Source organism: Chionomys nivalis, chromosome 17 (genome assembly GCF_950005125.1).
Source record: "Chionomys nivalis chromosome 17, mChiNiv1.1, whole genome shotgun sequence".
Classification (NCBI taxonomy): domain Eukaryota; kingdom Metazoa; phylum Chordata; class Mammalia; order Rodentia; family Cricetidae; genus Chionomys; species Chionomys nivalis.
Genome location: NC_080102.1, coordinates 46857380 through 46882402, shown reverse-complemented (window position 1 = coordinate 46882402; position 25023 = coordinate 46857380). Strand labels below are relative to the sequence as shown.

At 39.3% G+C, this 25023-nt stretch overlaps 1 pseudogene; it reads left to right on the top strand.

The window, feature by feature from the left end:
* The first annotated feature begins 4703 nt into the window (after window positions 1–4703).
* On the top strand, window positions 4704–5190 carry LOC130889165 (pre-rRNA-processing protein TSR2 homolog; annotated as a pseudogene).
* Window positions 5191–25023: the final 19833 nt, after the last annotated feature.

Here is a 25023-nt window from a genome sequence, read left to right as displayed (position 1 = left end):
AGACAGGATGGTCACTGAAGCCCTCAGTTTAGGGGCACGTTCATAGAAACAGTCTCTTACAGGGATAGGGTAGAGAGTGATAAATTAGAACACTCAAAGTCCTGTCTTCTTTTAAAAAGATCAACAATATAGAATCATACATATTTATTAACATATAAAAATATGTAGATAAATAATACGGTTATATGCCAATCTAATAGATAGGATGTTAGATACATATTATGTTTGTGTGCCTGTGTGTGTATTTGTATGTGTGTGCTGTTTTGCAGTATTTTACTAGTATCTTATTATTGGGCTGATTGGGGCATTTTTAAGTAGTGCTGCTTTAAACATGGATGTTGTCCATGCCTCTTGCTTCCCAAGAGTGCTGTGAGGATGTTGGGTATTTTTATATGTTATTACCCTCACTCTAGCTGTACCTTACACTGTCAATTGCTATAATCAAACCTAATCCCATGAGTCAACTCTTGCCCTTTTATCAGACAAGCTTTATTTCAAATGGAGTTCCTATTGAAGTATGTACCCTACTATGTCACCTATCATTGTTTCTGACCACATAATGTGCAAATTGACTTTAGACACAGGGATGCATAATGACGAAATCGGTGGGTTGCTAATTAGCATAACAAACATGGGAAATGAAAGCCTCTGGTGAAGTCAGGACTGACGAAGGTAAGTAGTTTAGCCTAAACGTTTTAAACACACTCATACCACTAACTGTGCGAGGGAGTTATTGGTCACTGGGAATAGCTCCGTTTTCTCTAAGTTATATAATCTTGCATCTAGAATATTATCAGACTTGTCTCCAGTAAACTGTAAATCAGCAAAGAGGGAGAGGCAAGGATCAACATGTGTCAGAGAACACAGGTTAGGTAAGTTACTTCTTTCTTCTGAAGAATTTCATTCAGTAACTGTCAATATGCGTGTCAGCTTTTGTCCAGGGTCTGCTTCCTTTGAACTTCCTGGTGAGAGATGAGCTAGTCTAGTCTCACTGAATCGCAGATGCTATACTCAGTAGTTCCTACTCAGCACAGCTCCCGGCCTCAGCACTGAACCAGAGTCTGCCAGCCCACTTCTGCGCATGTCCAGCCTCCCTTTCATGCAGTGATTGTGCATTTCCATGGCTTTGGTTCCTTATCACTGACTTCAGGCTAGACAAGTGGAACCAGTAAGATCTTCAGCCACCTTATAAAGGTAGGAAGTTTAGCTTGGCTCCTTTCAAATCTTGTATCAAATCAAAAATCAACACTGCATTTTTTTTACTGTTCAAAGGACTGTGTTTTTCTTGATTTCAAGATTTTTTTTATTTTTATTTAATTAATATTTATTAGTTGTTTTTTTTTTTTTGAGACAGGGCTTCTCTATGTAGCGTTGGAGCCTGTCCTGGAACTCATTCTGTAGTTCAGGCTGGCCTTGAACTCACTTGTCTCTGCCTCCTCATTCCTGAGGTTAAAGGCAAGTGCCCCCACCACATGGCTATTTCAAGAATAATTTTTAAGCCGGGCGGTGGTGGCGCACGCCTTTAATCCCAGCACTTGGGAGGCAGAGGCAGGTGGATCTCTGTGAGTTCGAGACCAGCCTGGTCTACAAGAGCTAGTTCCAGGACAGGCTCCAAAACCACAGAGAAACCCTGTCTCGAAAAACCAAAAAAAAAAAAAAAAAAAAAAAAAAAAAGAATAATTTTTAAGATTTCTGAAAAACAGTTATTTATTTTAATTTATTTGTATGTGTGTGTCAACGTGTGTGTGTGTGTGTGTGTGTGTGTGTGTGTGTGCACCATGATGCATGCAGTGCCCAAGGAGGCCAGGAGAGGGTGTTTGCTAAAACTAGAGTTACCGACCATTATGAGCACCATGTGAGTGCTAGGAAGAAAAACCCCAGTCTTCTGCAAAAGCTGCAAATACTGTTAACCATGGAGCCAGCTAATGTTATTTTCCTGAGACCTTCATACATGAGCACTGCCTCTACGACATTCTCCCTCCCCCCCTCCAACTCCTGCTCTTCTTCTCAAATTCATGATCTCTTTTCAAATTTTTGTCATTAAATATATTTACACTGGAAATACACACACACACACACACCCCATTTCAATTTTATTTGTACATATGATGGAAGTCAAGGTTATTTTTGTTTACCACTCTGAATTGTAAAGTTTATCTTACAGTGTTTTTGTGGGACTACATTTACAACTGCCTGTACTATTGTGTCTCCAATTTCCTCAGTCTTCCTTTGCATGCTTAATTTCTGTGTCATCAGGAAGAGTCTGTTTAATTTAAAAAACTCACAGTGTAATGTATTGGTTGAGATAATTTATATACTAATGAACACACAAATATGTGGCAGTTACCATTGGCTGTCCTCCCTGGTTACCTATGGGAAATGGATCTGTAGTGATATTAAAAAGCCCATATTTTATGCCCTTTCATACCTGTCATTCAGCTCTGAGATCAGCGTCCTTACAGAGCACAGGCATGCTTAACTGCAGTAACAGTTTGGATGAGGAAAAATTTTCCCCATAATCTCGGTATTTCCCATGATCTCAGCCCTTCCTATTAACTCGGGTATCCCCAGTTGATAGCACCGTGTAGGGAAGATTTAGTTGGTGCATCCTGGCTGGAGGAAGTCTATTTCTGAAGGTGGACTTCCTTCCTGGTGCTCACATTTGAGGATGTGAATTCAAAGTCTCACACTCTAGCCTCTCTGCCTTTGTCTCTGCCACTAAGGACTCTCACTTCCTGGGACCATAAACCAAAGTAATCTTTTCTCTGTGAGTTGCCCTGATGTGGTGATTTGATGAAATGGCCCACATAGACCGGTAAGTATAATGGGGTGTGGCCTTGTTTGAGGAAGAGTGTCACTGGGGGCCAGTCTTAGGGCCAATCTCTCTCTCTCTCTCTCTCTCTCTCTCTCTCTCTCTCTCTCTCTCTCTCTCTCTCTCTCTCTCTCTCTCTCCACCGTACCTGCCAATCCAGATGTAGAAGTCTTAACTACCTCTCCAGCACAGTATCTGCCAGTGTGCTACCATGTTTTCCACAATGATGATAATGGACTAAACCTCTGAACTGTAAGCCAGCCCAAATAAGGTTTTCCTTCATAAGAGTTGCTGTGGTCACGGTGTCTGTTCACAGCATAAAAGCCCTAAACACCACACATGGTCACAGTGTTTTATAACAAAAATAAAAACATATTGTGGACATGATGTGACCACCTGCTTTAAGCTCTTGCTGTATTTGGAACTGAACACGAGAATAGACCCCTTCTCCCTTCAAGTGCTTTCGTCGGGGCAGTTTATCACAGAAACAGAAAAAGAAACCATATAATCTGGTATCCTCAGTGTATCGGAAATATGAACTGCTATACGTGGTTGGCTCCGTGCTCTGAAACCATTCTTCCCACCCTAGGATTTCTTCCACGATGGCTAACTTTCTCTTAGAGCAGCTAAAAATATTGACTAATCACCTATCTAGCTTTCATTGTACCAGGAAATGTGACTCACTTCTGGCCACAGGGATCCGAAAGGGAGGCTGACTCAACAGCTGAACACAGGAGGAGACTTCCTCTACCCCTGAACTCTGTTCCTCCGCATTTCACACAGAATGTGGGAACCATCTTGCAGTACTACATTGATGATTGGGTCAAGGAAAGTGACTCAGAACCCAGTGAGTTAGTTTGTCATCTGTCCACCGTTAGTTTGGGACTGAAGAATGGATGATTCCTGGAGTCAAAGAGGGATGGATTTTGGTTTTACCCGTTTGAGGACTGTTATTAAATAATCTTTTTATACATTATGGATATTTGTCACTCTGATTTGTCTAATAACAGTCAAATGGCCAATAGCTAGGAAGGATTTTAGGGGCAAAGAGAACACTGGGAAGAAAAGGCAGAGTCACCAGCCAGATGCAGAGGAGGCAGGACATACATGTAGGAGATATAGTAACAAGTCATGAGCCATGTGACAGCATGTAGATAAATAGAAATGGGTTAATTTAAGCTATAAGAGATAGAGGGACAAGCCTAAGCTATTGACTGAGGTTTCATAATTAATAATAAGTCTGCATTGTAATTTGGGAGCTGGCTGATGGGACAGAAAAGTCCAACTACAAAAGACAAACTGGGCTTTGGAGTGGGACAATTGTCTATATTCTGTCAATTATGTTTTAAATAAGGGCTGACTGGCCAGTAGTCAGGCAGGAAGTATAGGTGGAACAACCAGACAGGAAGTAGAGGTGAGTCAAGGAGAACAGGAGAATTCTGGGAAGAAGGAAGCTCCTTCTGCATTGTGACCCAGCCACAGAAGAAGCAAGATGTGACTGTCCCGCTGAATAAGGTACTGAGCTACGTTATTAACACCGATAAGAATAATGGGCTAATAATGGGCTATATAAGTTATAAGAGTTAATAAGAAGCCTGAGCTAATGGGCCAATCAGTTTATAGTTAATGTAGACCTCTTTGTGATTTTTTTGCGATTTAACAACTGCGGGAACCGAGCAGAATGAAACCTCGGTCAATGGGCTTCATAAAAGTTTCTTTTAAAAAACATCTTAGGATAGCACACAATTCCAAATTGCCCAGACAATCTTGAACAAAAAGGCCAAATGCATCAAACGAACTGACGTCACAAAATGACCACTCACAGAAGAATGAAATATACCACGTACAAAAATAATCGCTCGGCTTGAGAGCCACGTGATCCAAACGGATTATGGCGGACCCGGCAGAAGACTTGCGAGAGCTCTTCGGAGCTGCTGTTCGAGTGGCTCTAGATTCCTGGCCTGCTTTGCAGCTGACTTAGAGCTGGAAGAGGTGGAAGGTTTCCTTGGGGAGCTGATGACCACTGAGTTTGATACAGTTGTGGAAGATGGGAGCTTGCCCCAGGTGAATCAGCAGCTACAGACCATGTTCCACCACTTCCAGAAAGGTGATGGAGTGGCTCTGCAGGAGCTGACCTCTGAGATCAACCAAAAGAAGTGCAAAGTCACTGCTACCCCAGGACAGACAGCCAGAGAAACTGATATGGATGAAGATGAAGTAGACAGCGTGGAAGAAATGGAGGTGACAGCTACAAATGATGGAGCCATGATGGATGGGATCTGCCCCTAGCCTCAACCGCCTGAGCCAGACTCCCAGAATATTAAAGAAGAGGATATTTAGTAGAAGATGGTTGGACCATTGTCCGGAGAAAGAAATGAGTAGGGCAGTAAATGGCTTGGGTATTATGAGAGAATTATAGGGGCTGTTTTGGGGGGTCATACTCCTCTATCCTGATAACCATATTCCTACCTTGTTCCCCTGTCCTTCCCTCCAGGGGAAGAAAAGCCTTGGCTATGTTGATGGGACCTATTCCAGTCCCTTGAACCTTAAGGTACCATATGAGAGATAAGATCAGGTTTCCCAGCACAGTGCCTCATAGGTGCTGTGAATGTCAAGATGGGTGATGAGTATGGCTGTGGTTGGAGTGGAAGCCAGACTTGTGGACAGTAGGCAGGTACATTTGTGGAAAGGACGAGAATCCACAGTGGGAGGCTGGCTGGACTGGGAATGTTGAGATAAACATATGGCTGGAAGAGTAAGTGTGGCACCTCCCCAGTATCCCCACCCCAGCCTCCCGTGGAGCAGCTCTTTACCCTGCCCAGAACTTGCATCCTCCTGTGAATGCTCCCACCCTGAATACTCTTGAGTTTGGAGGGCTTGACTAAGTGGTGAACTTTAGAAAGTTGGGCTGTTTTAAGTCCAGGGATGAGGCTTAAGACCTTAATAACATAACACTTTGTTGTTTAATCCATGACTTAACCTTGGAATCGGTCTTCTGAGAGCTGAGCTTCAGAGTTCAGTGAAAGAATAGTTTCTGCATCCACCCCACCCTCAGTAACCTTGGACTTTGGACAAACGGAAGGACCATAGCAGTGCTCTGAAAGTTACTGTAAGCCTGAAATAAACTGTATTTTTCTTTTAAAAAAAAAATAAAAAAAAATAATCACTCACTCAAACTAAAGACATTGCAGACAGGAAGCTATAAAACCACTAGGAAAGCCGGGCGGTGGTGGCGCACGCCTTTAATCCCAGCACTCGGGAGGCAGAGGCAGGCGGATCTCTGTGAGTTCGAGGCCACCCTGGTCTACAAAGGGAGTTCCAGGACAGGCTCCAAAGCTACAGAGAAACCCTGTCTCGAAAAACAAAAACAAAAACAAAAAACAAAACAACAACAACAAAAAAACCACTAGGAAGAAAGAAACTAGGGGGAAACTCTGTTCCTTGTCTTCTTTGGGTTGCTTTAAAGCAGACAAATGGCTCTTATCAAACTAACAGGCCACAACATGTTAAAGTGAAATGGCTCCGGCAGAAGAAGAGAAATGCAGGCAAGCCATCCATCTCCTGGAGATTAGCACAGTCAACATGCAACAGACTCTGGCAATCCGATAGTTAAAAACAAATCCCTAGTCATTTACAACAGACTTGGCTCTTCTTGCCGCCACAGACCATTCACCTCTCAAAGAAAGCAAAAGGCCGAGTTTCTATTTATAGTCACACACAGCCTTTCTTTGCTGCAGATTCGTCCTGACACAGCCTGTGATCTTCATCTCCATTGCTTCAGTGCTTCAGACCCTGTCCTTTATTCTACGCATCCTGAACACCATGCTAGACATTGCACCAGGCTGTCTAGTGATTATAACGAGGACCTCTGCTGTTTGCAAGGTCTCTTCTTAGCAGTTGCCTGTGCTATAGTCAGCTGCTCACGTACTAGGGAAATGTCCTACATCCATCAAGAGCAGAAATACTGCAGAGGAATTATTTCTTATTGTCACCTCCATTTGCACTTTATTGCTTGACAGTCTAAGTATGTAGTCCAAAGAAATTGGTTTTGCCTTTCCTTGGAAGGCTTTAGATACCCATCATTTTTTCTAATTCTTACCTCACCATGCTGTCTTTCCAATTTACCAAAATTAATACATTTTTATTCTGCAGTTATTTTTCCTTTATTTTATTCTTTTTTAATTAAAATTTCTGCCTCTTCCCCGTTTCCCATTTCCCTCCCCTCCTCCCACACATCGCCCCCTTCCCCCCACTCCCCTCCCCCTCTTCTCACTCCTCTCCCCCTCCCCCCACTCCATTCCCCCTCCCTCTAGACACTGAAGACCAGTCCAAATTCCCTGCCCTGCGGGAAGTTCAAGGTCCTCCCACTTCTATCTAGGTCCAAGAAGGTGAGCATCCAAACAGGCTAGGCTCCCACAAAGCCAGTTCATGTATTAGGATCGAAACCTAATGCCATTGTCCTTGGCTTCTCATCAGCCTTCATTGTCCGCCATGTTCAGAGAGTCCAGTTTCATCCCATGCTTATTCAGTCCCAGTCCAGCTGGCCATGGTGAGCTCCCAATAGATCAGTTCCTCTGTCACAGTGGGTGGGTGCACCCCTCATGGTCCTGACTTCCTTGTTCATGTTCTCCCTCCTTCTGCTCCTCATTTGGACCTTAAGAGCTCAGTCCGTTGCTCCAAATTGGGTCTCTGTCTCTATCTCGATTACGGAAGCAGAGAAGTATATATCCTAATTAAGGGAGCCATCTTAGGGTTGGCAAGAGACTTGACTCTAGAGGGGCTCGCAGGTGTCCAGGGAGATGTCCCCAGCTGGTACCTTGGGCAACTGAGGAAAGGGAACCTGAAATGACCCTATCCTATAGCCATACTGATGAATATCTTGCATATCACCTTTATTCTGAAGTTATAATAGTAGTCTTAAGATCTTACTTCTAAGAGGGCTCTGCTCTGTAAAAGTTTCAACTTCGTGTAACTGAATTTGAGGCCAAATCTTACTGGGGAGTCCAGACTGGCTTCTTACCCTATGTACTCATGTTCAGCCCACCCCTGCAATTCTGAGATACAAGCTATACCCCCACATTCTGGATGTGGAACCTGGAGCATCATCCAAGCAGAAACTCTATCACTGAGCTACATTTCCACTTCTCAGCTGTGTCCCTCTAATAAATGCCAGGTCAAATCCTTGGAAGAGAAACCTACTAAAGGAAGCCCTATGTAGCAGAGCTGAATTTGTCTAATATGTAACAACACCAGCTGTGGCAGTTTCTCATTTTTCAGTTTTCAATAAAAATACAGATTTTTTATTTTTATTTATTTATTTATTAAAGATTTCAGCCTCCTCCCTGCCACCGCCTCCCATTTCCTTCCCCCTCCCCCAAACAAGTTCCCCTCCCTCATCAGCCCGAAGAGCAGTCAGGGTTCCCTGCCCTGTGGGAAGTCCTTGCAGGTCTAGTAAGGTGAACATCCAAACTGCCTAGGCTCCCACAAAGCCAGTATGTGCAGTAGGATCAAAACCCAGTGCCATTGTTCTTGACTTCTCAGCAGTCCTCATTGTCCGCTATGTTCAGCGAGTCCGGTTTTATCCCATGCTTATAAAAATACAGTTTGCAGTAGTTTGTGCTATACCCAATGACTGATCTCTCCATCTTCCCATGGGCTCCTTGATGCAACCTCAATTAATTTCTTATGTGATAAGCAACCAAATACAGTTTGTATCTCTTAAAAACCAGTATCTTCCAAGTATTATTTGTGAAGATCACTTGAAAGTCATAGTAATTTTTAATTAATTCTCCTGGATTTATTGTAGATGGGCTCAACAACTTATCATAAGTTATAATTAGATAGGAACATTCTAGCTGGCAACTTATCAGAAGAATAAAGACAGAAACAGTAGACCAGTTAGAAGATCTAAAAGCAGAGACAGGAGAAACATTTGGAAATGGACAAAATTTGAATGTACTTGAAAGCTAGGAATGAGAGTATCTGTTGATTTGTTAATGTTCATGTGTGAGAGAGAACGTTTGACCCAGGTTTTCAACTCTTGTGCTCTGTGGTTTTTTTTTATTTTCCCTCTTAATGCAACCATTACATTTCTTACATTGTAATTATAATATCAATGTTATTAGCAAAATTATCCACAGCAATAATAATTTCAAATGTCACAAAATATTTGCATCTACCAAGACATTCTGGGTAGGATTTTCATGTGTTCTTAACTGCCTGGAAATCAGTACAATAAAAAAATTAACTGGATAATCTTAGAGTGATTAAATTTCATAAAAATCTTAATAATCAGTGCAAGCAATTTAAAATTGGGGCCTAAATGAAGAGTCACAAAGATGGTGTTCATGCTCTCCAGCTCGTTCTTAGGAGGCCATGGCACAGCTTTGTTCTGAGATTTCTTTTGATGACAAGTTATGTCGCCTGGAACAATGCTCTGTGCTCGCAGTGGTGATGATTGAAGGCTCCCTTGATGGAAGTTTGCTAAAAAAAAAAAAAAAAAAAAAAAAAAAGTCAGCTTTTCTTACACCAAAGGGCAAATTGTCTCTGCAAACGCCAGGGTACCTCACCAGGGTACCTCAAATCATAAAATGGCCAACCCGTCTACAAAAATCAGAGGCCATTGCTTCCTCTTTAAAGCTCAGCATCCTGTGGACCTGAACTAGTTGACTAGAGTCACGTGATGATTATAAGACTTGCCAAAGTGAAGTTAAAAACTCTGTTAAGATAGACTCACTAACAATTGTTGCATTGAGAACTCAAATTCCTCTCACTCTTTTTTAATACTTACTTAATATTTAATAGTGGTAATTCTTGAATCAAGCAATTTAATTCAATTTCTTTTCTGTTACCTGTTTTTTCTTCTTCCTGTTATAAACAGGTGTCTGCACTTATTCAACCCTCTTTGTTCCCAACCCAAAACTCTCTATTATTCTTTCGCGAGTCCTTTTTTACTTTCTGTTTTTTTTCCCCCAGGGTTTCTCTGTGTAGCCCCGACTGTTCTGAAACTCACTCTGTAGAGGCTTGCCTCAAACTCACAGATCCACCTGGCCCTGTTTCCCAAGTGCTGTGATTAAAGGTGTGGGCCATCACTGGCTGGCCCCTATCAGAGTCTTGATGCCTACAAAAGGAAAGAACTAAAGAAGAGACCGTTTTCTCAGTCTTCTGGTGATTTTTATGTGTTCTGTTGGGCCTTTACAATGATCTCTCTACTTCTCTTGTCTGTGTGCTACAGATAACGGAAGTTCTAGTGGGAGGTCACAAACCCTGGACCAACAGTTAGGGAGCCTGCATAAAACTGACTGACCCAGGCCCTCTGCGTGTGGGTGACAGTTGTGTAGTTTGGTCTGTCCGTGGGGCCACCAGCAGTGGGATCAGGACCTGTCCCTGGCAACATGAGCTGGACTTTGGGAACCTATTTCTCATGCTGGGATGTCTTACTCAACCTTGATGAAGGGGGAGGAGCTCGGTCCTGCCTCAACTTGATATGCCATGCTTTCTTGACTCCCATGGAGTCTGATCCTTTTCCAAATGAGAAAAGGGAGTGGATGAGGGGGTAAATGGGAGATGGGGAAAGGGAACAGGAGGAGAGCGAGGATGGGAAACTGTGGTTGGTATGGAAAATAAATGATAAAATTTAATTTAAAAAATGGTTTTTTTCTCCTGAATCTACAGGCCCACTGCAGGTGCCTGGACCTACATATGTAGTGTGTTTGTCAATAGTGGCAATGAATAATACAATAAGCATAATGAAAATACATTGTGAGGAAAATCCTAGTAAAGAGGAGAAGGCACTCTCAAATGGTATAGATTTCATGCTGTACTGACTGCATTTTCTTCTACAGAGTTGACACAAGTCAGAATTTTCCTTTATCTCAAGGAAGTACTAATAGTTATGATAGCTACAGCAAAACCCAAGATAGTGTGAAGCTAAATCCTGAATATATATAATTTTCTTTTCTTTTCTTTTGGTTGTAAGCCAGAAATGTTAAATGGAGCTTAGAGGATCCTCCAGAGTCAGTAATTATCATTTGGGAAAGACAGATCTCTATACACATTGAGAATTTTGCCTAGGAAAGCAGTGTGGATGTTACACTAATTGAGCATTCCCAAGTAAGCTTGGAAACTTCAACATGGTGATCAGAAATTAAATAAAACCAAAGGATTCCTAAGAGATAATGAAACACTGTTCTCTCAGCGGCACTGTTATTTCATACAACCAGACATAAGGCATTTAAAATGTCTTTCTCAGTTATTACTTGGTAGTTTGCCAAGTTCATTTGATTCTTTTTGTAGTTCTAATTCAAAATGACTAATCCTAAATGAGGATATATGGTTCAATTAACACATTTTTTCTGGCAAAATATCAGTCTTATTTATAACTGGTAAAAACAAGATTAATTATAATAGACACATGAAAAAAATCTAACATTTATCTTGGATCTTTGGGAGGAAACAAAGATCCCATGTAAATGACATTTCACACGTATACGTGCAAGCCATTAATGATATCCTGGAATAAAAAGATTTGTTCAATATTTACCTTTATCTCTTCTGTCCTTGATGCTATTTGCTTCAGGGTCAGGTGACATCCAAATGCTTGATAAACAACGCTAGGTAATAATTTGATGGAAGGTCTTTGGAAATACAGCTTTAATTTTACCCAAATCTTATACATGCATGAGATTAGAAGTTATAGTGCTTCTTGTCTTTCCATATGATTTCTATTTTTTACAATGTATCAATAATATTTGAGATTATCTTTTAAAATACATTTATAATACCATTGCTTGACTTTTCTCTTTTCTCTCTTAAGTGTCTGCTCTGGAGTTTATCATTTTTCTTGTTCGCGTGCCCAAATAACACCCATTTTTCTTTTATCTCCTTCCAATATTTTCAAAGATCCAATGTCTAAAAATCACCTCACCTATAAATGCTGTTGTCAGTTTTGGTTTAACAATAGATACTCAAACATAGGACTTTTCCTGTGTGAGTCCTTCAGTTCAGGGCGGGGGGGATCTCTTGACTGGCTTCCTTGAAGTTTCACCACCCTGCCCCATAACCAATACTAGCTTTTTCTGGATCAGCTCAGTGGCTCTAGGAAACTAGTCCTCTTGATTTATTACTGTTTGTTTACCAATTATATCTTTCAGGACATTCTCTATTCTTTTGGTTTTATTTCAGCTTTTCTCTATTTCAAAGTTTTCTTTCTTCATATTGTAAAACTTCCACTTGTTTATCCTATTTAGTATGTTTTATGGACACAACATTTCTTCTATCTTCCTACTGATACAAACTAGAGATTCCTTTGGAAATTCCTTTTTTAAGTTTATTTATAGATTTCAAATATGCCTTCTTTCCTTTTCTTACATGCTTTAGTTTTTTTGGGATCAAGCAAGAGGTTTTCTCTGAAAGTCTGTTCATCTGACTTCTCATTCCGGGTGCCTGACCTGTGTGGCCTCCTTTACCAGGAATTCTCCAGGAGTCCTGTACCCATAGCCTCCTGAAACAAGTGATGAACTCTGACTTTTGTCGCTTGGACCGACTTTCAATACCCTTGTCTCACTCCAGTACCTGGCCTGTGTAGCTCCCTATATCAGATCCACCTAGCATGCAGGAGAATTTTGTCCCAGGAGCACAGCCTGCATGACTTTCTGCGCCCAGCGAGGATCCTCAGTGTTGCCTATACTTCCTACAGCTCCCTCTAGGAGATTGACCTGGAATTGAGTGGCCTAGTACATCAAGCCTGTGTGCCCCAGGAGCCTCACTCTAAGCACAAAGTTATGGGAGTTGACCATCAGAGGGAACTTAGTAATAGACCCTTGGGCCCTCAATACCAGCCTCACAGAGGAAAGGGTATATCAGTCTTAATAACACTTATACCCAGCATTTTAAATGTCTCTACTAAAAAAAGAATGTCAACTTGAATGAAAAGGAAAACACAAATACCAAAATCAGTAATGGTAGTGCACACCTTTAATATCAGCACCCAGGAGGCAGAGTCCAGCAGATCTCTGAGTTTGAGGCCAGTTTGTTTTACATAACAAGTTCCTAGACAACCAAAGTTACGTGGTGAGTCCTTGTCTCAAAAACAAAATACAACAACAAACAAAAATTTCCAACTAGTCACAACTCAGGAACAAAAATACTGCGCTCATGCGCATGCACACACGCACGCACACACACACGATAATATGTCCATTCCAAAATTATTAATGTTATAATAATGGCTATGAGTGCCAATGACCTAGAAGAATTTTCAGACAAAGAATGTGAATGAACAGTTATAATTAACTTTAATCAAAGAAGAATACACTCCAAGAGTACGCACACACACATGTACACACACACACAAGGCCGAATGAAATAAGTAATTCAATATAAAACATAGAAGTAGAATTTAGGGAAGAAATTTACTGAAGAAACACAATCCTAAAATAATAAAGCTAGAAATAAAAACCCAATAGCCAAATAAATACCTCAGAAGAACCTCACCAATAAATCGATTATGTGGATAACAGAGCAACAGAACAGAGAGACAAGGTAGAAGAATTGGATCACTAAATAAAAGGCAATGTTAGATTTAAAAAAAATACACAGGAAATTTTTGGAACACCATGAAAAAGATCCAATTTAGAGGTTGAAGAGGGCCTTGCTTCTTTCCCAGAAGATTCAAGTTTGAGTCCCAGAACCCATTTCAGTAAGCTCACAATTGCCTGTTACTCCAGATCCAGGGTTCCAATAATTTCTTATGGCTCCCACAGAAATTCACACACCCATGTCATCTGCACACAGATTTAGTCAGATACACATTAAGATAAACTTTAAAACGGGGTTTAAGGATTTTTCCATTTTGTTTTGTTTTCCAGAAAAGACCAAAATTTTAGATTATGGGCATAGAATAAGAAGAGGAATACAATACCAAAGGTGTAGAAAACATTCTCAATAAAAATAATTGCAAAAATAAAAACCTAAAGAAAGAGATGCCCATTGAGATACAAGCACCTTACAGAATACCAAATAGATAGGACTAAAAAAGTAAAAAGCAAAACCCACAACATATTATACTTAAAAAACTGAAAACACAGACTTCAGAAGAAAAAGGCCAAATTACTCTTAAGCGTAGGCCAACAGACTTACACGTGATTATCCAACAGAAACTTTTAAAGAAAAAAGTGCCTGGAAAGATGTATTCCAAGTTCTAAAAGACCATGATTGTCAGGTCAGACTATTATACCCAGCAAAACTATCTATCAAAGTTAAAGGAGAAATGGAAACTTTTTATGACTAAATACAGTGTGGTAGTTTGAATGTAACTGGCCTTCATAATATCATAGGGAGCAGCACTATTAGGAGGTGTGGTTTTGTTAGAGTGGGCATAGTCTTGTTGGAAGAAGTGTGTCACTCTGGGGGTGGGCTTTGAGATTTCCTATGCTTAGGATACTACCCAGTGTCTCAGTCAATTTCCTGTTGCCTGTAAGATATAGCACTCTCAGCTCCAGCTGTATGTTTGCTTGCACATTGCCATGCTCCCCATCATGAGGATAATACACTGAACCTCCGAAACTGTTTAAGTGAGCAACCCTAACTAAATGTTTTCTTCATAGGAGTTGCCATGGTCATGGGGTCTCTTTACAGCAATAAAACCCCTAACTAAGACAAACAGGCTAAAGAAGTTTATGGTCATTAATACATCTCTGTAGAGCATACTGAAATAAATACTTCTGTTTGAGGAGAAGAACAAAAATACTCAAGATGTCACAGGGAATTAATCAACACTACCAGGGCAGTTAACCAAAAGAAGCCTAACAAAACAGAATAAAATAATAGGAATTAATACACACATTTTAATAGTAACTTCAAATATTAGTAAATCTCAGTTTCTCAAGAAAATGTCACAGAGTAGCATTGGATACAAAAAAAATCCATCTTTTTGATATCTCCATGAAACTTACTACATCATTAATATGTAGTGCCTTGGGTAAAAAGGGTAGAAAAACACATTCTAAGCATATGCAACTAGGAAATAAGCAGATGAACACTAAAAAAGTATGTTTTAAACTTAAACAAGTAAGAAAAGATAAAGAAGATGATTTAATACTTATTAAAAGGAACAACACACCAAAAGGATAATACAACTCATTCAAATACACATGCACACAATTCTGTAAAAGGCATACTACTAGATCTAAAACCACAGATTCAGTCCAACATATTAATAGAAGGTAACTTCAGTATCTACCTTTCACCAATATGCAGGTCAGATGAACAAACACTAAGCAGAGAAAGATTGAATTTATTAAATGGACCTAATAGGTTTATTTATAATAAAATAGATCCATTAAATAATCCACAGAACAGTCTACTGAAACACTGAAGAATTTAATTTCTTCTCCTAAGTTTATGGAACTTTCTCCAAAGTTGTCATACAAAGCAAGTCTTAAAAAATATTAAAAAAAATTGAAATGCTATTCCTTATTCTATCAAAATAAATGGAAAAAAGCTAGTTACAAACAATAATAGAAGTGATAGAAAGTACAAAAACTGACAAAGACTAAACAACACACTACTGAATGACAATTAGGACAATGAATAAATCACTAATGAAATAAAAAATTCTGTAACTGAATGAGCGTGAAAATACAAATTATCAAAAGCTATAAGATATAATAAAACCATCACCAATAGAGAAGTTTATACCTCTAATGTCCTAAATCAAAATATTTTAAGAGAACTTATATTAAAAACTTAATGATGTTTGAGGCCTTTGGAGAAACAGAGCAAATTAAAATCCCAAGGGAATATATAGAAGATAAATGTAGAAAGGAATGAAATACAAATTTTAAAAATGCATAGGACCAATCAAATGAATAATTAATTCTTTGCAAAGATAAATACTAGTAAGAAACTCTTAGACAAAGTTACCAAAAGACTTCCAAAACATATAGCCTATTGCTACTGCCCTTGGTTGCCCAGTGGTACAAAGGTAAGTCCCTATTGCTGAAAGACACTATGTAATTCAGAAATAAATGAACAGGTACTTATTATAAAAAACCCAAATACCTTCTCTTGAGGACTAACTTTGATAGTATAATAAGTCTCCATTAAGCTACCAAAGAAGGGTGGCAACCAACAATCCTATGATGTCTATAAACTACATCAACAACTGATGGAGGTGGGTCATCTTTCTATCTGTTGCTTTCATTGGTTAATTAATAAAGAAACTGCTTGGCCTCTGATAGGGTAGAATTAAGATAGGCGGAGTAAACAGAACAGAGTGCTGGGAGAAAGAAGCCAAATCAGGAGTCGCCATGATTCTCCCACTCCAGACAGACGCAGGTTAAGATCTTTCCTGGTAAGCCAGCTCATGGTGCTACACAAAATATTAAAAATGGGTTAGATCAATATGTAAGAGCTAGCCAATAAGAGGCTGGAACTAATGGGCTAGGCAGTGTTCAAAAGAATACAGTTTCCGTGTAATTATTTTGGGGCATAAACCATGCGGGCAGCTGGGTGCTGGGGACGCAGCCCCGCTGCTCTTATTACAACAAACAACCAGCATGGTACAATAATCCTATGAGTGTAATAGTGTCACACATACTTTTGTGGTAATCAACAATTCTCTAATTGTACTTAAGTCCCAATTAACAAAAGGGAAAAAATGTCTAGTACTGGAGGCCTATTTAACTACTCAGTATTAATGAAGTCATGGATAATGGAGAACCAACAACACACACTTTATTAAACCATCATAATCTACAAAAATACTCTAAACACTTATCCTTATATCTCGAGATAAGTATAGTCTTCACCTCTTGTGGTAGACTGAAAGAAAATCATCTCCAAAAGGAGTGGCATTATTAGGAGCTATGGCCATATTGGTGTAATCATGGTCTTGTTGGAGGAAGTGTGTCACTGCAGAGTCAGTCTTTGAGGTCTCATATGTGCTCAAGATACTGCCCAGTGTTTTAGCACACTTGCTGTTGCATCCGAAATGTAGGCTGTAGTAGTTGCATCCAAAATGTAGTAGACTCTCAGCTACTTCTCCAACACCATGTCCCACCATGATGATAATGGACTGAACCTCTGAACTGTAAACAAGTCACCCCAATTAAATGTTTTCCTTCATAAGAGTTACCACAGTCATAGTGTCTCTTCACAGCAATAGAATCCTAACTAAGATATCCCTCATTACAGTAACTTTTCTTTGCAAAAGGAAAACTACAGGCAAGTAAGAAATGCTGAGAGTTGGAAAAAAATCGTCTTCTCCAAGGAAAAGCACATGAATTAATTATCCAGTACCAAATAAGCAGCCCTGAACACAAACATACAAGTAACATTACACAGATGAACAGGTTATATTTAAGAATATATGTATATGCTTATAAATATAAGCATACAATAACAATGAAAAAAGAGGCCATGAATTTGAAGGGGAGCAAGGAAGAGTACCTGGGAGAGTTTCAAGAGCGAAAAGGGAAAGGAAAGGGAATTAGATTATAGTCTCAAAAATCAATAGAAAATAATCAGATATGACAAAGAAGACATTTAAATGAATAACAATGAAATACAGTAAATCATAAAAAGTTATAGTTTCAAAATCTCTATTACACTAAATTGGAAAATCCAAAAAAGAATTAGTGTCTAGATACCAAAATTAAATTGAGATGAAGCAAGTTATTTAAATAAACAAATAACCATTGATGAGATTGAAACAGTAATAAAAAGTCTCTTTAATAGAAAATGTCCAGGCCAGATGTATTAACTACAAAATAGTACCTTACCTTTAAAAAATTAACCCAATATTAACCTTGGATCATAAATGAAGAAAAACTTTAAAACATTGATTTTTATGATTCACTATTATCCTAATACCTCAACATCTCACCAACTACAGACATAGCAAATACAGACACACCAAAGTTTCTTATGAGCGTCAGCACAAAAATTTGCAATGAAATACTGGAAAGACAAAGTCAAGATTATATCAAAAGGGCTATTTATCATGACCATATTGGATTTATTCCAGAAGTACTGGGATGGGTTGATGTATAAAAATCATTAAATCTAATTTATCACATCAATGGATTCAAAGACAGAAATCACATGACAATCTCATTAGACACAGAAAAGAACTTTGACAAAATTCAACATCCCTTTATGACAAAATGCATAGAAATTACAGAGATTGAGAGAGCGTACCTAAATGTAAAATATCTATAATCAGTATTATGCTAAATGAAGAAACACTCAATATTCCAATTAAGATTAGGACCAAGACAAGGATGTGTGCTCCTACTCCCTCCTCTTGAATTCAATATCATACTTTAAGTCTCAGCTAGAGCAATAAGATGAAAGATGGAACTAAAAGAAATATAAGTAAAAAATAAAGAAAGAAAGACCAATGTATCTTTAGTTACAGATTGTGGGAAACTATACAAGACACCCTAAGACTGCACCAAAAAGAGTTAACTGATAAACAGTTTCAGCAAAGCACCCCATCACAAGGTATAGGTATAATGAGTACTCTGAAGTAAACTCATTCCTATCCACTACATCTGGGAGGAGCATGAAAAACACATTTCAAGAACAATTCCATGTTTTGAAGAAACAAAGGTGACAAGACTTATTTTTTGGGGGGTGTTCTGACAAGAGCTCAGAATTCTCCTCGCAGGACTTTATTCTTGGACTGTATTCTGACACTGGAGAAAAGACAGCATCTTCAATAAATCTTGCCATAAAATCCAGATTTCAATATGCAAAAATAAAAAAAACAAAAACCAACCAACAACAACAAAATGAGGCTCTTCTTTCATCCTGCACAAAACTCCACTCTAACTGTGTGGAGGACCTCAACATAAGACTTTATATCCCTATGCTTATTATAGAACAAAGAAGGGAGTTCACTTCAACTTATAGGTATATAAGCTTTCTCCCAGGTATATAACTGGCAGGGGTTGTAGCTAAAATATATATACAAAAGTTTAAAAAATCTAAATGCTAAAAGAACAAACAATCCAAGTTTTAAATGGGCCATGGAACTCAACAGAACATTATCAAAACAAGATTTACAAAAGTCTTGTGAAGGATGACCTTTGTTGTCAACTTTTCATGCCTGAGACAAGGGAACACTAAACTGAAGAATTGTCTCCATGAAACTGGCCTGTGGTCATGTCTGCAGAGGCAATTTCTTGATTGCTACCTGATGTGGGTCTAGTACAGTGTGTATCATATCAGCCCCAGGCAGTTGTGTCTAGACTGTATAAGAAGGCAGTTGAATGTGAGCCAGGGAGAGAGAGCAAGACAATGAATAGCATCCTCTTATGCGCTCTACTTCAGTTTCTGCCTCCAGGTTTCTGTTTTGATTTCCTACCTCGGTTTTCCTCAATGATAAACTATAACCTGTAAGATGAAAGGAACCCTTTCCTTCCCAAGTTTCTTTTGGTAAAGGTATTTAACACAGCAACAGAACAGCATACTGGGACAGCTAGTAAACACAAAAAGAAGTGTTTAACATCTTTGTCTGTCAGAGAAATACTATTTCTATTGTTCTTGGTTGCCTATCCCAATTAAATGAGATACTGAGGATATGACCCACTTTAGTCATATGATCAATAAATAAATTTGACACTGATCTCTCCATTGGCTAGTGTTTATAGTTCTGGAAGGTGCTATACAGACTCACCAAGATAGGGTAGATACAGAGTATTTTCTCCAAATTTGTCAAATGCAAATGGACTAGACATTGTTGATGTACTTATTACCTGTATATATTGTATATAATCATTATACTTACTATATAGTTTTTTATATTAGCTATAGTCTTCCCTTTTTAAATATATGTCAAAAAAGTGGAAATGTAGCAATAAAAAAAAACTAAAGACAGAAATTGGGGTTCAACCTGAAAGTGAGAAGATCAAAACAGCCAACCACTGACTCTTACTTCCACCTCAGTCCAAGACGGAATGAGACTGTGTGTGAGAGCTGTCTCCTCCTGTTTTATATTTCTCTTAATGCTGGGATTAAAGGCATGTACTACTACTGCCTGGTTTCTTTGGTAAACTAGCATGGCTACTGGAATTAAAGGTGTGTGTCACCACTGTCTGGTCTGTAAGGCTGATTAATGTGGCTGTCTTATTCTCTGAACTTAGGCAAATCTTATTTCTGAAAGTACAATGAAATATCACTACAACATTCTTTCTACCTTTTCTTCCAAGATTCTTCCTGAGCCTTTCATTGGTTTGTATATGGATGTCTCATCTACAGTGGGTCACTTACAACCACTTATTCACAGTTTTTAGTCTGTCTCCATCTTCTCCTTCTCCCTATTACCTCCCCAAAAAGTAATAGCCTAGACAGGAATCAATCAAAGAGAACTCTTAAAAATTATGATAAGGATGCTGGAAGTGTAGCTCTCCAGAACTGATGGTTTCTAGCAGGGGTGGAGGTGGGGAAGGATTCAGTTTGTTTGTTTGTTTTTTTAAGAGACTGGCCACTGGGAGTTTGACCATGCTACAGTGGGTATTCGAACAACACAAATTAGACTTATGGTCTTCTTGCTCCTCCTCCTCTTTCTCCTCCTCCTCCTCCTCCTCTTCTTCCTCCTCTCCCTCCTCCCCCTCCCCCTCCCCTCCCCTCCTCCTCCCCCTCCCCTCCCCCTCCCCTCCCCTCCCCCTCCCCTCCCCTTCTTCTTCTTCTTCTTCTTCTTCTTCTTCTTCTTCTTCTTCTTCTTCTTCTTCTTCTTCTTCTTCTTCTTCTTCTTCTGGTTCTTCTTCTTCTGGTTCTTCTTCTTCCTACTCCTTTCCCTCTTCCTATTTCTCTTCCTCCCTTCCTCCTCTTCTTCTTCTGGGGAAAGGTCACAAGTGGGAGGATGGACCTGGAAGGACAGGTAAATGAATGTGATCAGGGTACATGATGTGAAATTCCCAAATAATCAAAAAATATTATGTTTGGGGGAAAATTGCATAGGCTTGTATAATTAAGAAGGAAGAGTGATATTAGAACAAACAGCTCTTTTTATACAAAGAATCCTTAGCTTTGTTTTTGTTTTCAAAGTGTTTCCAAGAGCAAGGGAAGCAAAGCCAGAAGAGTGCAGCTGAAATCTGAAGAGGAAAGAAAATGCATGAGGCTCAGAGAAGCAAGTAGGGGAAGGCCACAATGAAGGATGTTAATTTCTGACTCAGGTGTTTATTTTGGAAACAGCTTGTTTGTATGCATGAAGAATAACAAGAAAAATAAAGGCCTCTGAGAGATCCTGTAGTCAGGTGAAAGCTGATATGAAAGAACCATACTGTCAAGAATAGCTGGCAAAACAAGACACAGAAGCAGTACAGGGCTGGAGATTCAAGGCTTGTTACGGGGCTTGGAAAGAATTTCAGAGGTATCCAGTCTTGCTGTCACTTGAGGCTCAGAATGGCCACTGTCAATCCCAGAACAATTAAAGAGTCCCACTGCAAGGTCTTTCCAGGAATGGAAATTCACCCATTAATAGAAACTGGTGTGTTTCTCTTTGTTTGAGGGCTCAGCAAGGCTCAGCACCAAGAGCTGTGCCGCTCTGTCTGCTATTAAGGCTGTGATTGTGCCACTGAGGTTCAGAAGTTACATTTACATCATGGTTTTTCTGGAAGCTCAAGCCCAAGGGTTTTTCACATGTCTAGCTGTGACCTTCAGAAATATGAGCTGTTTGTATTATGTATGACCCTGTGGGAATACGTCTGAGACATTTGTAATAGAGAATACTCTGAGAGTCAAAGCAACATTTCCAAGCAGAAGCCTTCTATTAGCTCACACAGAACTACTCTGTGAACTAACCCTGGAACTAACCCTAATCCCACCAGGGATGAGGTACTATGCTAGGGCAGGATAACTTGAGTGTTTCTGAAAACTTTGTCAGTATCAGTCAATAATTTTATTAGTCCACTTTGTATTCAGTTTTATGGAGTTTATAGGTGATTAGGCAATGCCATTTCTGAAAAACAAGTAACAATATAGTGACTCTAACTAACAGAAATTTGAGATTATCCAAGAGTTGAAAACACAAAATTACATAATTTCCCCATCATTTTGCTCATATTTCCTCAGTGAAGAAGTGGGGTGGGGGCGCTCAGTGAGACACACCACGTGGCACACATCTCTGCTTACAAATGCCACGTGTGTCAGCTCTTGATGATTCGTCACCTTCAGCCTCTCAGGGATTATGCTGCAGATAGGAGAGACATGCATCAAGAAAACTTTAGTGTTGCTTTTTTAGTTACACTACCAGTACTAACTCAATGCAGTGGTCCATGTTCAGTTACTGGGGTTGCAAACGCCTTGTCTTCTCCTAAGCCGTGTCTTTGTCCCTTTAATAGCTTCCTGTCCTCCCCAGTGGACTCTGTTGTGTATGGACATGTTCTTTTTCTCAATATGGCATCAGTTGAATTCCATCAGTACCCTAGGGTTGTCCCCAAGATTTCCATACACTCTCAGAAATCTAGGTTTAGTTTCCACCAGTTTGAATTCTTCTGAAAGAATTCATTAGTCTAGCAGGATACATATAACAAGGTCCCTTTAAGTAAGTACTGGCATGAAATTTCCTTATAAGCAGATGTGATACCTACCCTTCATGTTTCAATTAGGGGTTATCCTGTAGTCTTAGCTGTCGGGCTGTAGAAGATATTTAAACTTGAAGATACCTTGGTGTTACCTTTGTTAGTAAGACAGCAACTCTCTTTCCAGTATTCCAAATTCCAGCACAGAAACATGGCTTCCTTTCTTCCACGTTGAGGTGGGTTTCTTCTTTCTTTTTGCACTCTATAGTTGAACTCCAATTATCTTTAGATTCGCGTGTTTTGAACATGTCTTCAACTTTTCTGTGTCTGTTTCCATGTAGATGATGGGTCTATTTGGCCCAGCTATTCTTTACTGGTTTTCAAATTTTTCGCTAATACTATCTTCAGCACAGTTATTTCCTTTTCTTTTCTTCTCTTCCTTTCTTTCTTTTTTTGCTCTTTCTTTCTCTTTTCTCTCTTGTTCTCTCTGTGTGTATGTATGTGTGTGCATGTGTATCTATGTGCATGCATGTGTGTGTGTGTTGTATATATGTGATCCTGCTTTGGATCTTCTTATATCTATGAGATGGTGTTTAGTGTATTTGGAAATATTTTGGTACTGTTCCCCCAGATATGAATTGGTCTTTTGAAGGGTCTGGAATCCCATGTTAGATCCCAGAAATGTCCTGACAGTCTGCTGCTCTTGTATCTGAATCTCATGCTTTGAATCAGTGATTGCCTTCCTCGGCTGCTCTATAAGTTGTTACTCATGTGTCCAGTACCTGTCCTTAACACCACAGTTACTCTTGATGCTTTCTTTGTACTAATGGCATGTCTTTCAAATTTATTTGTAGTTATCTTGTAATGGTTTCCAATTGAAGAAGAATTTGGTATCTTTTGCAAAGGAAATCTTTCATTAATCTCCAAGGCAAGAAAAAAAACAAAGTAAAACAAACACACAAGAAAATACACCCCAAACCAAAATCACAGTTGAGAGCAGGTCTAAGAAAGAGCATGAGCACATGAGGAATAAACTAACTTGGATTTGGCTCCTCTTTATCAGCACTGTAGTACAGATGTACACATTATACTGGAACAAATTTTCTCGGCTGTGTGCATTTTTTTCTTGATTTTGTTTCATTTTGTTTGCTGGAAAGGCTTGGCTGTTCTTCAGGAAGTAAGAGAAAGCAGGTAATGAACTTGCCTGGGGATTAGAGTGTGGCCTGGAGTCAGAGGCAGATAGGAGGTCGGCAAACAAGTGAGGTTTGTTTTGAAGAGAAAAGGCTTTCTCCTCAATGCATGCTTCTGATGAGTGACTATCAAATGGAACCATCAGTATAGTTAAAATGGTGATGCACACAAAGTGGCATTGTTAAACTGAATGCTATGAAGTGGTAAAATGTCACTGGTAACACCAGGGTGCAAGCAGGTAATTTGTAGTCAGAGAGCAATGCATGGTGGGTCAGGATTTCATTGCAGCTGTTTCTTTCTTGAGTGTATCATAGAGAGAGGCTGAGGTACAGTTAAGGGAAGCCACCTGACTTTACAGGCTTGCAGGAAGTACAATGGCTGACTCCAGTTTAATAGCTGGATTCTACTGCTGCCATTATTTCGAAGGAAATTACTGCCATCTGAAAGTGAGCTGCTGCAGACAGCCTTCTCTCAGATTGTCAAATACCAATTTAGATGAAAAACTTTGAAGGAGAAATTTACTGAGACATGCGTAATTGATCAGTTACAGTGTAGGAATTAGAAAAATAAACACCTCAAACTTTTCAAAAAATTGAAAGTTATTGCAGTGTTGGTTGGCTGCATTGGATCTCATACAGGAGAGTGCAAGGAGCATGTGGGGATCCATGTTGGGTGACAGTAGAGATGGACACTGTGTCTTCTAATGTCCAGCACATTTTATACGTTATTAGATTGAGAGACATTGTATATTCAAAATTCAATAAACAGTTATACAGTTGGGATAACCTGGACTAATAAAAATTTTAAATGCTAAATTGGGACTACAATGATGCAGAAGTTATTGGAAAATTTTGGGGTTTTTATGGCTTTAATTTTTACTTTTTAAAAAATGTATTACAACATTTAAATTTCCATATTGAGAACTAATAAAAACAAAAGGCATCAAGATCAGATTCTAAATGAAACTCAATGAAAACAGTTCAATACACAGAAGTGTGCAAAAATAATACAATATTTTCCTTTTTTCAAATAAGCTTTATTAGATGTAATTCACACAACTTGACGCATCTTCCCAAATGGATAAACTCTGCAGTCTTGGAGTATGCTTCTGTTCTTTTTAAATGCTTTTTTGTTGTTGTTGTTTTTGTTGTTGTTTTTTGTTTTGTTTTGTTTTGTTTTTCAAGACAGGGTTTCTCTGTAGCTTTGGTGCCCGTCCCAGAACTAGCTCTTGTAGACCAGGCTGGCCTCGAACTCCCAGAGATCCGCCTGCCTCTGCCTCCCGAGTGCTGGGATTAAAGGCGTGCGCCACCGCCACCCGGCCTCTTTTTAAATGTTTGCCTTACATGTTTCTATGTTCTTGATATGTTTATTCATCTACACAATGAATTATTATCATATATTCCCCACATTTCTCCCCTCTAACTCCATCTATATATCCTTCAATATGTCTCTTCTCATCTTCATTATTGAGGGTCAGGCTGGTCCAGGACT